The sequence below is a fragment of the Labrus bergylta genome, chromosome 6 (assembly GCF_963930695.1).
Source record: "Labrus bergylta chromosome 6, fLabBer1.1, whole genome shotgun sequence".
NCBI lineage: Eukaryota > Metazoa > Chordata > Actinopteri > Labriformes > Labridae > Labrus > Labrus bergylta.
In genome coordinates this window covers 4,046,362-4,064,247 of record NC_089200.1, presented here as the reverse complement: position 1 = coordinate 4,064,247, position 17,886 = coordinate 4,046,362, and the positions used below count along the sequence as shown (strand labels likewise).

The following is a 17,886-nucleotide window of genomic DNA, read 5'->3' as shown; positions in this document are numbered from 1 at the left end:
TCCCCTTTAATTCAAAGTTAATCCTGTGTATTACCACTAAGGGGCGCCATAACCTAGTTCCTGAGTGCAGACTAACTGAACTCAAACTATTTATGCAGCACCACATGCAGCCTGAAGTGCTTTACACAGGAACAATCAGACACGATTCAGAAAGACGTCCAAAAAATGCAACAATAAAGAAATGTCAGAAATAAATCAATAAAGATCACTAAAAAGTGAAATAAGACACAGACAATAAATCAAAGACAACCAATTAAGATAATATTTTTGGGAAAACAATGACAAAAGCTATAAAATGACTAAGGCTATAAAAATACTCAAAATTAAAAGCCAGATTAAAAGGTCTAATATTTAAATGAGAGCGAGCCATTTTGAAAGGCAGTGATTTACAGAGTTTAAGGGCATTAAAGAAGGTAAAGCACTTCACTTCACCCCTCTCTGTGAATTTATTCATCTACCAAATAGCCTGGCATCTCTGCTCAGAGGAACTTATAGAAGCATTGAAAATGACAAAATAAATCTGAAGGTAAGCGAGGTGAAAGTTACAAAGAAAAACTAAACTAATGAACCCCTATGACAGCTAATATTACGCCAATATTTGTTCATGTAAAATTGAGTTTTGTTAATAATCATCTCGCTTTTGACTGTGCAGTTTAACCACATGAATCCCTGATTGATTACAGGAAATCCTTTTTTCCCCATCACCTGACTCATTCCTCCTCTGAAGATTGCACTTTTTCCTTCCGCCTAATTTACTGCCTTAATTTGTCTTGTTAGCGCTGTGTCGTCTCTAGCAAACTGATTGCAAGACATAAATAACTGTATTTATGTCTTAGCCGCATACTCTGTCAGCTGTTTACACTTCAGATCATCATGCACCTGTTACATTACCCGGGTCCTTAGTAACTCTGATATGCTTTAATAAAACTAACCAAACTGAATGATTGGTCAATTTTTGATAATCCATCGATAGCTTTAGTAGTTTTCGATTGAAAATAACAAATAGTTTTCACTCCCATCTTCCTCTTTCTCTGTAGGGATATCACACCTTGTGTTGTGTAATAAAAAAAGTGGGTTCAATCTCCTGGTGGGAAAGATGCGTCATTAGAAGAGAGTCACATTAGCATTTGGAAAATGAAAATGGGTCATTTTGAAACGTATATAAATCAAATGATTAATCAAGAAAAATCATCTGCAGATACTTCACCAAACCATTAACCATTCTTGTTCATTTAGTATCCTTTGCAAGTATTCTTACTTTGTCTAATCTACGTATATTGCTGCTCAGTATAACTCTTGTTATTCTCAGCGGGGAGGTATCTTTCTTCATGAGCCTTTTACGGCTTCTAACCTTCCTTTCACAATGTTTTAACTTATATTACTCTCTATTGTTCTTCTTTTATAATAAACTAAATTAAACCCTTAATTAGGAGGACAATATAAGTGAGAGGAATGACTGTTGGCACCATCTACTTGTCTGTACTGAGCCATTTTAGTATTTCAACCATTGAAACTGGATCTTTGCAAAACAATAACATAAACTTATTACCAAACATGTGAATCATGAATTGTATTTTAAACTCACTAAGTTAGTACTTCTACCAAATGAACCGTCCCAGAGTGAAATAAACTGTTTCATTACATTACAAATCTACTTCCGACCGGACGTGACGCTACACAGGTGAATACAGCAGCGCAGCTACGGGGTTTCCCGACGTTATCTTAAACACGGTCTAAATTAGCCTAACACTCTTCAGTAAATCAGTAAAAAAAAGATATCTTTCTGGAGTAAAATATCACAGTATCACATTCAAGAATTGCTAACATGTCTTTGGAAGTTTACAGTGTTTTCAGTATTCACTTTTTACCTTAAATATGGGAAAATAGTTGTGTGAGAGAGGAATGAAGAAACCTCCCAAAACAACCAACCTGGCTCGTTCAAATAAATAAAATGAAGCCCAACAGGTGACCTAACCTACCACATAGTGTAAAAGAGAGGCCACTTGATAGCAGTATATATATATACACATATATATATATATATACACACACACATATGTATATATATTTGGGTTTGTCTTGTCTCATTTTGATTTGAAACAGTGAAATCAATGTCCGTAAGCCTGATGGATTTTGGTGAAGTTTTTTTTGTCGGATCCGGTCGCTTTCTCCCACTCTTTATTATATTTTTTTCCATATCCCCCCCCCCTTATTACCGGGCATTGTCGCGTGTCAGATCGTGTTTGGCTTTCTTGTGGAGAGTTGGGAGAGAATCAGCATTGGTTCATACAGGGAGCAAAGAAAGCCCAAATAAGCAACTGCACTTTAGAAAACAAGCCCAAAAACCCGTAACCCGCGACTGACGATATTTGAACCGACTTTACAGAAAAACAAGCCCAAAGTCGCTTATAACAAGCGGAACTGGCAACACTGAGCGCGATCTCCCCCTACTGGAACCCCAAGGCATTACCAACAGATCACAGAACAATCCTCTCACACAAGGATCTAAATAAACCTTCTGTGATACTCTTCTTATCAACACTGAATGAGTAACCTCAATAAAACATACAGCTCGTAAACGACTGGAAATGAAGTAACTTTAAATGAAAAGGTTACACCGTGATAACTGCAATAAGGGAGAATACAATTAAATTAGTCATGTCTGACACGTAGGCGGAGCAGTTTGCAAAAATATTTAGCCTACACTTAAAAGTTTTTCTTTGTTTGTTTATTTAAATGAATGTAGTGTGCAGGGCATAGTTTTGCCATTCAGTGCGGTATTTAGGACCCGTCTCGTTTGTTTAAATGTACGATAATCATTTTAAAGCTGTATTTTCCATCTGGCAACACTGAGGAGAATCCAAAAACCTCAGCTGACATTACCTAAGAGGCAGGGAGACTAGGCACAAATAGAGCTACACAGTCGGCCTGTATGATATGAGCAAAATATGCAATGTACAATAACATTGTTCAATATTGCGATAACGATATGAATTGCGAAAAACGAAAAATGAAAAGGGCATGTTTGCTATAAAGTTGCTGTGTTCATCTGCTGTTCATTCATGCTATTTGTCTTTCTCAATTATAATAGCACCAATTTATCTGAAGGTAGCTTCAGCGTCAAAAATGTTTGACAGCATAGCTTTACATCCAGGCCTCCAACCAAACAGGTAAGTTGTAAAAGAAAGCATTGCTTGAGTATAAAAATGTTTACATTTATTGCGATAAAATCAGACTTTAGCAATGTAATGAAGCGCAGGAAGGAAGCCACTCACTTTCCCACTCACAACACATCTACTATTGTGGAGGTCAAATCGTAATTGCATATGCCACCTCTCCTTACCCTAGGTTTGTAAAATACTCAACAAAAAACATTTGAAACCTTCAATTTGTTCACATTCAAACATGCAGGCACAAGTCAATCAATTAATGTAACCTTCATGTCTTTGGAATGAAAAAACAAAGCAGAGATGAAAGTTTCCTCCCCCACAAACTCAACAGGTTGTGACCCTGAATTTTTATTTCAAAATGATAATAATTCAAGGTTGCAGCCTCAAAGAGATGCCATTCTCTCTCAAAGACTTCCTGTTTCTTGTTAATGGTGAGTTAATCCTGAAAACTGTTAACAATGTCTGATGTAAGGCTCCTGTGGGGAAATATTTGGTTTGTGCAGTTTTGGTACCATGTGGACAAAATCATCTTGTCCTGTTCACATGTAAGTAGTGTTTGCGAAAGAAAAATCTCACCAGGCTTTCTCTTAAATGTCAAATGTTTAATTCATTCCATTTCTGTGGAAAATAATAATCATCTCATCTGACACACCATGACAAGTTTCAAATTTATAACATAACTGAGAAAACTATCAACCTTGTCCCGGATGTTCCTGTTTGCTTATTCATAAAGAGGAACTGGTATTTATAACATAAACTATTTAAAAGTTCCTCACAGGAACTTAAAGGTGTGTTTTTACTCCTGGTGCAGCACTGCACAAGTCCAGTTGTTGATTAGAAAATAAATTAAAGATCAAATCATTTGTTCAGATGCTGTTCTTCAGCCTGATACCTTCTGGGTCTCCAGTAGTGAAAGTTTCTCCTTCCAGTAAACACAGCCTCCCACTCTTAGTCCCACAACAGCTCTCCTTGGCTCTCTGCCTTCCCCCGCCTACTCACGGCTTCTGTGCATTATCAAACCATCTCCACAAAGATGGAAGCATTATGACCTCAATTTTATTCTCACTTTATACAGAATGAGTTTCTGTGACAAAGTGAAGATGATTTTTTCGCAGTGTGGGTGGTGACTTATTTTCCCCTTGGAGCTTCCTAAAAACCCAACACATTTTTTTTTACCATTCATTTTATACACACAAAAAAAGATTTGGAACATGTTGGTGGAATAAGATACAGCCGACGCATTTGGTGATTTGCTGTTTTGTTGAAAACCCATCATACAGTAGGTTACTTATTTGTCTTGAAGACAGTTTTAGCAGATGTTTTTCAGATGTTCTCAATAAAGACTTCACTTATTGTATTTCACAGTCTGACATCACTTCTGTTTTTATATTCATCGCTTGTTTATGTCCTCATTCAACATCTTGGTGCGTTATCTTTCATACTGAAAACTTGATGTTCACTGAGCTTTAATGACAAAGAAACAGCGTGTCTCAGTGGGTGCCGCTATAAATGTATACATCTTGTACTTGTAAAAGCACAGTTGATTAGTGCGTTGTTGTTATGTAATGTTTTTGAGTGTTTATACTGTTTATGATTATTTTGTGCACACAAAGCAAACCAATTTCCCTCTGCAAAAATAACCATTATTATTCAATCAATCTTTCAACAGGGAAGCCTGAAAATATGATTTTTTAATAATACGTAATTTATAAAATACCTTTTTTTTTACGCATTTAAGTATATGTAGTCAAAACTGTGTGCAACTTTCAAAGTAGGTTTCCAGTAGATGTTGCACTTAGTCCGTTATTCATTATGTAAGACTTAAAAGTGAAGTGAATTCATATATTTGAGTTAATTCGTACAACAGAGGTTTAGGCCACATTAAAAAAATTAAAATTAAAATTTTGAGATTAAAGTCGTAAATTTACGAGAATAAACTCATAAATTTACGACTTTAAACTCGTAAATGTACGACTTTAATCTCGTAAATTAAAAAAATTAGAATAATTTTAATGTGGCCCTAATCCTCTGTCGTAAATTCATGTATTTAAGTTTAAGTTAAAAATAAGAGTTAACATTTATACAGTGAACTATTTACACATTTGAGTTTACGAATATTGATATATTTACTTGTTTTAATGAAACTAGTAACTGTGACCAAATTATATTGAATCTACCTCTGTGTTTGTCATAATGTCTGCCTTGAGTTTAATCATCCTAAACTCTGATTGGCTAACAACGGGACATGTGCTGAGTAACGAGGAAGTGTTGTGGTTGTTGTGCGGCAGAACAATGTGGATGACAGTAAAGTGCTGCTGAGAAAGTTATCCGTCTCCATCCTTCTGTTTCTCTGAACTAAAGTGATCCTTCCACCATACATTGGACCCTCACGTTACAATTATTTTAGGTATTTTATTGTCAACATTGTAATAAAATTCTACATATTGTACGTTTAAGGATGACACAAAAATCTCCATCCATCCAAATATCCATTCACAATCCTAACAGCTTGCATTATTCATTATTTATTGTTAATTATCTATTTATAAACACAAAGGACAAATACAAAACAACATAACTGCTGCTACCTTTTTTCTTATTGCTGCTGCTCTTTTATTATTTTATTATAAATCGGTACCGGTATATTTTATTTAGACATGTCTATTGCTGATACTGTGTACAGTATATTATTTATATATAACTTGTGTTTTTATTTTATTCTTTGTATCTGTGTGCTGCTCTATCCTTTGGTGTTACCTGCTGCTGGAATCTGAATTTTCTGAGGGAACCTTCCCAAGGGATTAATAAAGTTCATATCTATCTATAATAATTATGACTCATTCATCATGTTAAAAATGAGGAGGATTTGTTTTGATAAATTACAGCTGGGACAAATATTTGCTTAGTGACAGCTGTTTAGAAGACTATAAATACCCACAGAGACCTCTGACTGTGAGTATCTATTCATTTGTATTATTTCATGTGGGAGGGGGGGTTCAAATGATAAAGTTATGTGCTGCTTTCTGATGCAGTTAAGAGATAATTGCCTTGAGGGATGGAGACTCAAGATGTAGAAGCAACAAAACATTTCTGACAGCGGGTAGAAAAGATGTTGGAAAGTGGAAAAGTCAAGGACAAAAGTGAGATAGAGGAGTGAGGAGAGCTGAGCTGCAGAGGAGAGCAGAGAGGATAAAGAGGAGAGGAAGAAGCAGATTTCTGATGTAAAATGAAAAACCAAAAGGCCGTAGCAGAAAGCACCACACTTTTTTGTAACATATGAATCACGACCTCTTACAGGCAGACCTCTGAAGCACGTAATGACAGCATAAATGTTGAAGTACTACTTTTTTTAAAATGTGTGACTCATTTCCCTTTTCCTTCACGTACTAATCATCCGACTCGATTGAACAGAGAGAAGAAGAAAGAGACGGCTGTGTGCTAATTGGAAGTCGTGACCTATTAACCTGGTCTTAATCATAAGGCACAAAGCAGTGACCTGACTGTCAAAAGAAAAGAAAGGAGCAGTAAATGAATGGCTACTCGGTGTAAATGCAGGAAGCATGACTACGATCAGGGTGATTAGGTGTCCAGCTATGTGTGATACTGCACAGCGTTTTCACTAAGAATTCCAAAGTGCAGGATCGTCAACTTTCTAATACCTGGCTTTTATCAAATGACTGAGGAAAAAAGGAAGAGAAGCGCTATCACCATTGCCTGTTTCAGATGTCAACCAATAAGCCCACTGATGGAGTCAAGAGATCGACAACCTGTCACCGTCTTTGTTACCTGTGATTCACCTTACTGCCATAAATTCTACAAATCTACAATTCACTTAGCAGACGCTTTTCTCCAAAGCGACGTACATCAGAGAGAAAGAACAACACAAGCAAGGATCTAGAAAAAAGGGAACAATGTCAGTAAGAGCAAACGATCAGCTTTGAGTCTGATTGGACACACAGGTGCTGACAGGAAGTGACCAGAGGCAAAGCACAACATTGAGGGCAGTTCTTTGAGAGCTCTATAAAAAAATAAAATACTTCAGGCCGTACTTTTCCTTTCTTTTTTAATATGCATTCAAATGAAATGTAAGGTGCTGCTGAGCCTTTTCTCATTCTGTCCACATTCACTACCTGCTATCCATAGATGACCTTTACCTGCTGTGATGTGCATTCATGCGAGGTGTGTGTGTGTGTGTGTGTGTGTGTGTGTGTGTGTGTGTGTGTGTGTGTGTGTGTGTGTGTGTGTGTGTGTGTGTGTGTGTGTGTGTGGGTCAGGTGCAGAAGTCCATTAGCTGCACTACTCACCTGGCCTCTCAGTCTTCCTGGGACCATAGAGTCTGTGACACACTCATTAGTATCTAATACACAGACTCTCTCACACGCACGCACGCACGCACGCACACACCATACAAATGATGTTTAATTCGCTCCCTTAAGTATTTCATGCACACATCAGAAACACACACAGCCTGGTCACTCGGTCTCAGCTGCTGGGTGAGACTAATACTGAGATGTATTTTTCAGCATTGTCAACACAAAATGTAAACTCCGACCAAACGAAAACCCACACACATCCGTCATAGCCTTTAGAGACCAGAAAAACAACAGCATTAGTTATTTAAAAAGTGACCTTACACTACCGCTGTGTGATTTATGACTGTCCTACACAGGAAAAAAGAAAACAGCAAAGGTTAAATTTGCCTATATTAAGAGAAAGAAACAAAGCAGGAAAAAGCACCATGTCTATTTTTCGATGTAAGTACAGTCCATTTATCATTTACCATATCAAGGTAACAGTCTAATAGTTAGATTTTTCCATACCAAAGCCTTGTAATTATTTAGATATACTTACTGTACGACCAAAACTTTATAAACGGGGCATTAAATCAATACAAGCTGCCACTGGAAATTTAAATACGAGGATGAACGACGACTTCTTGGCAGCAGAAACCTTCTGGTCGGCGTTTCCCGCATCTGTGTTTTTGTTTGACCTTTTTTTTCCCCTTACATGCAAAGTAGATCACTTAAGTCTTCTGACTCGGTCCTTGGATATCTGTAGCACCAAATACAAATGGGGGTCATGCCTTTGAAGTTCTAAATCCTGTATATGAAGTGTTTAACGCTCTACTTTTTACCATTTGTTATTCTGTAATTTTGTATATTCTCTTGAGAATGTTTGAAGCACTTTGTGACCGTTCTCTCACTGAATAAACTCTCCTCGTCTACCGCTAAATCCCCAATTTAAGGCCCATTCCCTTGTACTAGCCTGATGTTGATGCACATTTTGACAAATAAAGGCAGGTCTCATTTAGAATCAGAATCTACAACATGATGATGATCTGGATAAAGACTAAAGACATTTAAATGTCACAGAGCGACAGGAGAGGAGGAGATGACTCTGCTGCCTGTGCTGCCTTTGGAGACGGAAATCAACGTTGAGATTATGAAAGTAAATGTTTTCATTTAGTCTCTCAAGCTAAATTTTAACCCTATAACATGTGATTTAAACAACTATAGAAAGTCTGATGCCTGTACAGCTCCATAGACCAGCACAGCACTCGTTAGAGATGATATTATCAGAGGCTATCCCTCTCTTACTATCCTAAACTTGTACAATGTTAAATGTTCTTTCTATAGGGTAAATGTACAATTTTATAGTCTTACTCATATTTGCTGTTCAAAAGTTTTGTTTGGAATAATTAAAGGCATGCAGGGTCATTTCATGGACTAAAGTAATAAAAGCCTGGTCTATTAATGGAAGTTTTACAATATCAGACTTTGAAATATTTTATCCCTGATTCTCTCTGATGTTGTACAGAGAAGCTTTTATGAGCATAGCAAAAATCTATAGCTCAAAAAGCAAAAAAGAATCCATTCAATTAAATATATATTTTCCAACTAACTTTGTTGAAGAGCTGAGGCACAGAAAGTTCTCAGCCGTTATTGACCGGATCTCTGTAAGGCTCAAATGTTTAATAAGAGTTCATAAACTAATATGATTATCATATCTGTTGGTTTGTAGAAACAATATCTGTGCACAACGGATTGAAACTGAACCTTGTGATATTTTTACTTTGGGGGGGGGGGAACATCTAAGTGTGGTTAAGTGACAAACAAGGGACATTTTATATTCTGTACTCGCCCGCTTCAGACTATAAACTATCTCTTTGAATAACTGCCCCCCTTTTTTGTATTATTTGTGGTATTTTTGCGTTGGCATATTGGGGCTGAGGGCATCCTGAGATTGATTATTCTCATTTCTCACCCGCCCCCCTACCGTCTACAAAAACCCCTCCGCACACTCCTGCCATTTAAGACACCAAGGCAACAAAACAACAGGGAGGAAATGAAGAGATGAGCTGAGAAAACAACACCTGCTTCTCATCCGTTATAGAGGGGGAGGTACGGAGAGAGAGAGAAGGTAAGGAACAGAGTAAGTGAGTGGATAACAGAGAGGAAGGAGAGAACAGCTGGGACGGGGCATGAGAGGGAGAGGAAGAGGTGGGGGGGCGGCTGGAGAAAATAAAATGAAAGAGAGATGAGTATGAGCGGAAGAAACAGGAGGGAGGGGGAGGCAGCTGAAAGAGACTGATTAGAACTGTATGAAATAAGACACATTCATCTACAGCTGAACATACTGTAGCTCCCAGCGGTTTCATATACATTAAATAATGTGTTTGTGTTTTATCCACACACATATGAATAGAAACACCCACCCGACCTGAGCATACAGGATTCTAATGTATTTATAATGGTTGCATTGTAATAAACACTCAAAATGGTTTTTTTTAGCATTTGAATTCAATTTTAGAAATGTTGGCAGCCTCTCCTTGTGATGTAGTTACAGTTGGGGCCTTACATGAAAAAAAGAAATACAAAAAACGGAAAGAAAATATGAAAACATCTGTATTTGAGGAACTTTTTGGAAGTTTTTCATGCAGCAACAGAGGAATGAGGAATGGATGTTGTTTGTGAACAAAAGGCTTTTTCAGGAATCCATTCAGGTGCATTTATAAGCTGCTAAAAGTGATGAAATATTCCCCCCCCGGGGTTGACAGAGGAACAGGATATTAATATGTTTGCTGAATTATTGTCTCTCATTTCTTTCTTTTTATCTTCATCTCTTCTTTATTGCATTTAAAATCGGTGAATCCTCGGGGTGAGATCGAATAAACCTGCATTTTTATATATTTCTATTTTACCGTCTCTAAAGCAACATGTGAAATGAAATACTGAGCTTGTTAGACGGTTGCTTTCAAAAATGTGTAATTTGCCGAAGGCTGTTTTCAAGGGATGTCAGTGTTGTTTATTTAGTGCTCATGAGGCACGATCATGCAGGCAGAGCTTATCAAAGAGACACATGAGACACGTGAGATGACGCGTGGGAAATAGACAAACGAGCAGACTTACACAGAGAGGGAACTGCACAGATTCAAAGTAATTCCTTGTGTCACTTTAAGGACCGATTATGTCTTTTTTGATTTATTTTACATTTTCTTTTATTTCTGTTACATGCCCTAGTGTTGTGCGTGTGCTTGTGTGTGTGTGTGTGTGTATGTGCGTGTGCGTGTGTGTATAACCAACTTCCAAACTCCATGTGATCTGCAGAGTCCCTCTGCACCTTTAAGAAAAAGCTAAAGACCCAGCTCTTTCATGAATACCTACTAACTTAATGATGATGGTCTCCATATTATTGATGATGATGATGGTAATGACGATGGTTTTTGTTTGATAACGACGACTTATAAGATGGTTTCTATTCTGATTAGAGCTCTCAAGAACTGCCCTCAATGTTGTGCTTTGCCTCTGGTCACTTCCTGTCAGCACCTGTGTGTCCAATCAGACTCAAAGCTGATCGTTTGCTCTTACTGACATTGTTCCCTTTTTTCTAGATCCTTGCTTGTGTTGTTCTTACTCTCTGATGTACGTCGCTTTGGATAAAAGTGTCTGCTAAGTGAATTGTAGGATAGTATGTGTGTGATTTTTGTTTTCTTCCTTCTCTTGTGCTCTCAGGTGTTGCCTCACTGCTGCCACTGGTCGAGCACACCTGTGCCCACTCTCCAATCAGTGGGCAGAGTATAAAGAGCAGGTCACTCGACCAATCTGCTGTGTGCTTCCACCCAGTAGAGATCGAACACCTTCTGTGGAAGAAGGGTGTTCCTCATGCTAATTGATTATCTTAGCTTTTTTTGCTTTAAAGGCTTTATATGTGATTTTTCACACTTAAATATAATATAAATCAAGTATATCCTCTGAAAATAACTCTGTGAGTCATGACTGTCTACAATGGGTGTAACACCCGAGTCCCACTGTCTGTGATGTTTTCAGAGTTTTCAGAGTCCTATCTTCACTTTGTTTACATCGCCCGGCCGGCCGGCTGACTCCTCCCCTCGTGTATAAAAGTTGTTTAATTGAGGGACTAGAGAAAAGAAGAATAACATACTGTACTCACTGCTTAACTGTGTTTCTAGATCACGCTCATTTCAGGTAAATTTACATGCAGTGTGAAGATACCAGCATAATAAAGATCGCTAGCATTAGCATGCTAACACAACAATGCAGCGCAAGTTGTTTTGGTTTCATGCTGGTGCTCAAGGGCGACATCTGCTGGATCAAAAAATCACATATAAAGCCTTAAAGTATTTTTGAAGATTGTTAGGCTTCTCCTTAGTTGTTTTTTAAAAAAGAAGCTTGTTTTTGGTTGTTTAGTTTTTGTGATATATAACTTTTAAATTTGGATCTAATCCAATTTACTCATCAAAGCTGGTGTAACTCTTCTCCATTGGTCAGTCTATCATCAGAATATTAATAAGAAACTATTTCAAAGCTCTGGTGAGGAACTTAACATTTTGAAATGATTTTGACGCCTCCTGTTGATACACCTATACCCTGCAGCTGTTGTTTCACATATTTCAAATAACCATAATGAAATATTTAATGCTGATGCTGATAGGAGCTTTGATGATTTTTTGAGTTATTGTTCTTTTGAGTTGTTAGTCTACACTGTTGGGCTTTTGGTGAAAATAAGCAATATGTGATTTATTTCACATTCTGCTATGACTGATTGTGTTGGTTATTAGAGTAGGAGATTTAATAATAGGTTAATGATAAAATGGGATTTAGAGATAACTACTCGTCAAAGTATTTACAGATCCAATGTTGATTCTAAACACTTCAACACGATCATTTTTTTTAGGATTTCCTAAAAGCTCAAAATGCAAAAACTGCATTTCTGTGCAGTGCCTTCTATGTTCACTTTTTAAATCTTTAAAATGGAAGATTATAGATTATTAATAGATAAAAGATCAGAAACATTTCTTCTACAGGAATGTTTTTGCTAGGATTTCTTTAAGCTCAAAATGCAAGAACTATAACTCTGTGCAGCGCACGCTGTATTACTTTATTTTTAAAATAAAGATTATAGATTATAAAGAAATTTAAGAGTGACGTGTGTCATGACAGGATTTCATACGTTTTTATATTTGACTGCATTCACTTTATTACTTTTTTAACATTTTAACATTGAAAGAAAAATGTGTCACCCTAATTTCTCAGTCATAAAGAGAAGACATATTCAATGAATTAATAGATGCATCTAAAAGCTGCATACAACAACACTGTGGCAGTTGGCCTAGCGGTGAGGTCGTGCAAACTATGTACAGAGGCTGCAGTCCTCAAAGCAGGCAGCCTTGGTTTGATTTCCACACTTGCATGTCATTTTTCATTCTCTCCTCCCAATGTCCCACATTATCGTCCGTCCTGTCCTCTCAAATAAAGGCAGACAAGTCCAAAAATATTTAGGCATGCAACGATGTTGTGGGTTATATGAAAATAAAATGCAGCTTGGGACCTTTGAGCACAACAGAAGGACACTCGGGGAATGACAAGACAGAGCTCAAAACAAGGCCGGGCAACCGACTGACAGACCAAGTGTTAGAGGTCACAGGTCACACGATCCCAAGGTGCCCAAAGGACAGCAGTGTGATCGTTTCCATGGTAACCAGCATCACTGGTGTCCTGGTAGAGAGGGGCGCAGAAAAAATAGAAGTGTTTGTTCGGACCGATATAGAAACGATGAGGTGCGATAGATGTCATTATAAAGAGAGAGAGGAGAGAGAGAGAGAGAGAGAGAGAGAGAGAAATAACAGAGTCGAAAAGAAGAGGGGAAGAGGAGAGGAAGACTGAACTGTTACTTTCACTGGAAAAGATTCAACCCTCAGCTTTTGAGCTTTCTAATTGGAGAGTGAACAGCTGTTCAGTTTGACCCCACGCTGCCTGTAAACACAAGCTGATCTGCACTGGTAGGGGAAGAGAGTAAAACAGAGAGAGAGAGAAAGAGAGAGAGAGAGAGGGAGAGAGAGAGAGAGAAAGAGAGAGAGAAAGAGAGAGAGAGAGACAGAGAGAGAGAGAGAGGAGAGAGAGAGGGAGAGAGAAAGAGAGAGAGAGGGAGAGAGAGAGAGAAAGAGAGAGAGAGGGAGAGAGAGAGAGAGAGAGAGAGAAAGAGAGAGAGAGAGAGGCGAGAGAGAGAGAGAGAAGAGAGAGAGAGGGAGAGGGAGACAAAGAGAGAGAGAGAGAGGGAGAGAGAGCGAGAGAGTAAAAGAGAGAGAGAGAGAAAGTGAGAGAGAGAGAGTAAAAGAGAGAGAGAGAGAAAGTTAGAGAGAGAGAGAGAGAGAGGGAGAGAGAGAGAGAAAGTTAGAGAGAGAGAGAGAGAGAGAGAGGGAGAGAGAGAGAAAATGTGAGAGAGAGAGTAAAAGAGAGAGAGAGAGGGAGAGAGAAAGTTAGAGAGAGAGAGAGAGAGAAAGTTAGAGAGAGGGAGAGAGAGAGAAAATGTGAGAGAGAGAGAGAGAAAGTGAGAGAGAGAGGGAGATAGAGAGAGAGCGAGGGAGAGAGCGAGAGAGAGAGAGAGAGAAAGTGAGGAGAGCGAGGGGAGAGCGAGGGAGAGGGAGAGCTGTAGAATAACACAAACTGAGTGGGCGAGCAGTAAGACAAATAAAGATTCAGAGAGAACAAATATGAAAGCAACAAAAGAATCTTAAAACAGCTTCTCCAAACAGACAGCCATGAATTCTGCTCTGGCCTTTACAAAATGATTGATCCATGTTTTCTAACCACCACTTTTAGTTCATACACGTTTAGTTTACACCCTCTTCGTTTTCTCACAGAGAGTTTGATTAATTAGATGTCTAACGGCCACGGAGGGGAGTGGAAGTGAGCTAAAGCTAAAACACTATAGTGTGTGTGGCAACAGTTTATTTGCATCCTACTTAAATAATAATAAATTAATGAATTAAATATTTGTACTGGTCTTCCTACAGAACTCCAGGAACAGGAGTGAATATGCACATTTCTAGAAAGGGTATAAAATCTTTTTTTAAACTTCCTGGAAAGATTGCAGTCACAGTAAGAAGGAAGAGTAGCAACATGAACAGGCTTTGAATTAATAGCTATGTGACTTTTTTAAATTTCCAAATCATCTTCATAAATCATTTCTGAATAAGTGTTCTATGGTAATTCAAACATTTTGATTTGGACAATATAGGACCTTAAATATTATAGTAGGTTTTTTTTATTATTATTATTTTATTGCATTGTTTTACTACATTACAAGTTGTCATATTTCATCACACATTTTATTCATCCTGACACATACATACAACATGAAATATGATAAAAAATAAATAAAAATCCAAAGAAAAGGTAAAAATAATAATAATGATAATAAAATAAAAATAAATATTATAGTAGCAACATCAACACAACCAGCTTGAATAAAAGCCTTTGAGTTCAAACAAATCTTAACTGAATTACTGACACGAATCAGAGGAGGTTAAAAGGATAAATTGAAACATTGCCTCAACTGGACATTTCACAGGATGTGGAAGGACTTCATTAGAGTGATGTGTGCACAGACACACTGCCCTGTTAACCCGAGGAAATAGATTTTAAGTGAATAAGAGAAAGGCTGGCTGCATGCCAGAAGCACTTGTAAATGTCTCTGCACCTGTGACAAACACACTTCCATAAATATACAGAGTCACATACAGCACAGTGACACGCCTACTTCACCACCACACACACACAGAGACGCAGAGCCAGAGCCGATCAGATCAGATGCTGTCAGCTGTGATCTGCATGGGAATGAGTTCATTAGGTCTGTAGGTCAGCGAGACGTTTTCTGATCTGATCAGCACGCAGCAAATCCAATATTGTCACACACACACACACACACACACACACACACACACACACAAGGCAAAGAGTGTGAAGAGAGATCCTATCCATGTGCACATACACACTAAGACAATAGGCCTAAAACACACCAATAATCAAATCCACAAACATCAGCTTCATGATTGTGAAATTATAAAAGAACACGTGCTGATGCTCACACTTGTACTTCGACTTAATCCTGCCAAAGCATCACCAGTTAAACCTAATCCTTCCTGTCAGAGCTGCGGTCCAATGACAATGTCCTGTGCAGAGATGATTCAGGAAACACTTTAAAAACAATGACGATGTAAGTGAATGTTATATTTGGAATATTAACACTTTACTTTACCAACAGCAAGCCAATTCATTTACATGTTTATCCCACAGACTGTATAAAACATGATGGATGGATTCTCAATGGCATCACAAACTGGTAACAGTAAGGTATAGCACTGGAATAACTGTGTACACTGAGGCGCTGCTGTTCAACAGGAAAGGAAGGCAAATGCTTGTGGCCACCAGGCAGGTAGAAGACCCTCAAGGGCCCGATACGCTTTTAAAACAAAACAGTGGCTCAAAATGTGCAAAACTTGCAAATGACAATAGGAAACCCCCCCTAAGTGGCCCCTTCCGTCAGCACTCACTTGGATAATACTGAATGAGTGAAAGATGCTTGTCTAGCCCTATATATGAGGGGAGACACTTTAATAACATAACATAACACTTTAAAAAATGTGTTGGTGTCACATCATTATGACATGATGGGGATGAACGCCGTTTGGAGGGGACCCCTGGACATTTTTGCGATATCTAAATGTAGCGTATATGGTCATTCAGTTTTGGATCAGTTTTTCTTCGTATTAGCGATGTGGAATTTGAAATTTAAAAAAAATTGGAGAATCGAAAATGACCAAGTACTTTGAGTTTTTTGTTGTATCTTTCATCATATAAGTACACTGGGTTACACAAGTATTGGTTCAAACCAGTTTCTCAAGAAAGGGGGCGAGCTGACCGGCATCTCCTTAGTTCATACACTCACCATGGACGAGTATCTCATACCACCCGACTTCAAATGAAATCTTTCTGTTAAGCTAAGTTAACATACACAAGGATCTTATTATCCTTCATACACATACACTTGCTGTTTTTCTTAGTATTATAAACTGAATGTAGTTTAAATGGCCCCTGAATGTTCCAAAATTTAAACATTTGTTTTTAACACCTAATTGTTCATCTTTCCAAGCAAAGAAAAGGCAGATCCTGAAACCCAGAGGCCTGGCTCCTAGAGCTGGTAATAAATGAATGTAAAGAACACAGCAGGTTGCCAGCAGACTCCAGAGCCAATTCATGTTGTGACAAGTATCTTCAGAAACCTTATTTCAGGTGTGATATCAAGAGTGATATGATTCATTTGTTCCTCCGACATTTTGTGAAACAATTCTAACCAATACAATAAAATATTCATCATCTATCAATCAAACCCTCAGAAAGAAGCCTTTTACATTATCCTATATCATTTACTTTATTTCAGCATCCTTTGCACTTTCAGATATTGTCTTACTGTCTACAAGTGTCCATGCTGTTGCTGTCCATGTACATGTCAATATACATCAATCACTTGTGAATATATTAATAAATGTAGTCCTGTACATGATCGTTTCTTGTGTATGTTACCTTTGTCAAGTTTGTTTTAAGCATGCGTTAATGAATATATAATAAGGACATATAAATAATAATATAAAACCAGTTAAAAACCAGAGTCAAATTCCTTCAGTATCAACATAACTGGCCACTAAAGCTCCTGATTCTGATTCATTATTACTCGTGGGATTCCTAAACACATCAAAACAATCTCTGTCCACCATTAGTGGGTCAAAAATACTGTCAAAACTCAGACTGGCTACAGTTTATTCCACACCCATCCTTAAAGAGAATTATTCTAGAAACCGCCTGACGTGCGATAAAACCCAAATTATCTTTTTACATTTTATTTTTTCGCAAAATGGCTCAGTGGCGCCCCTTTGAAATGTTCAAAATGGCCTCCCGATAAAGGGTTTTTTCACGTACACTCACGAAAATTGGTACGCATATTAAGTTTGTTGGGACGGACTAAAAATCCTCTTGCAGCGTTTCAAAAAAACCCGACAGGAAGTCCGCCAATTAAAGTTGAATTTCACATAAATGGCCCAAAATCACTCAAAATCGCCGATTTCAGCCTTTCTATTTGAACAAACTTGTTGGTTTCTGGATCCAATTGTTTAAAATCACTCAGCTGAGTCACTGCAACAGATTTGTTTCTCTCCAAATTCCACAAACGTGACAACAGCAAATCGTGAATAAAAGTCAATGTGAGAGGGTAACGAGAATAAGAAGAAAGCACAAGAGACCTCGAGTGGGAACAAGGGTACAGGGATTTGAATAAGTGTGAGAACTACTCTAAAAAAAGAAAAAGTACACCATGTTCAGAGTGACATGGAGAGAGAATAAAAGAAACTCATTAATATACA

The 17,886-nt window shown here is 37.9% G+C and overlaps 1 protein-coding gene across 1 annotated transcript in view; it reads right to left on the bottom strand.

Moving 5' to 3' along the window:
- pde4ba (phosphodiesterase 4B, cAMP-specific a) overlaps positions 1 to 17,886 on the bottom strand; it is a 193,066-nt gene that overhangs the window by 148,475 nt on the left and 26,705 nt on the right. The gene's annotated exons all lie outside the window — the stretch shown is intronic.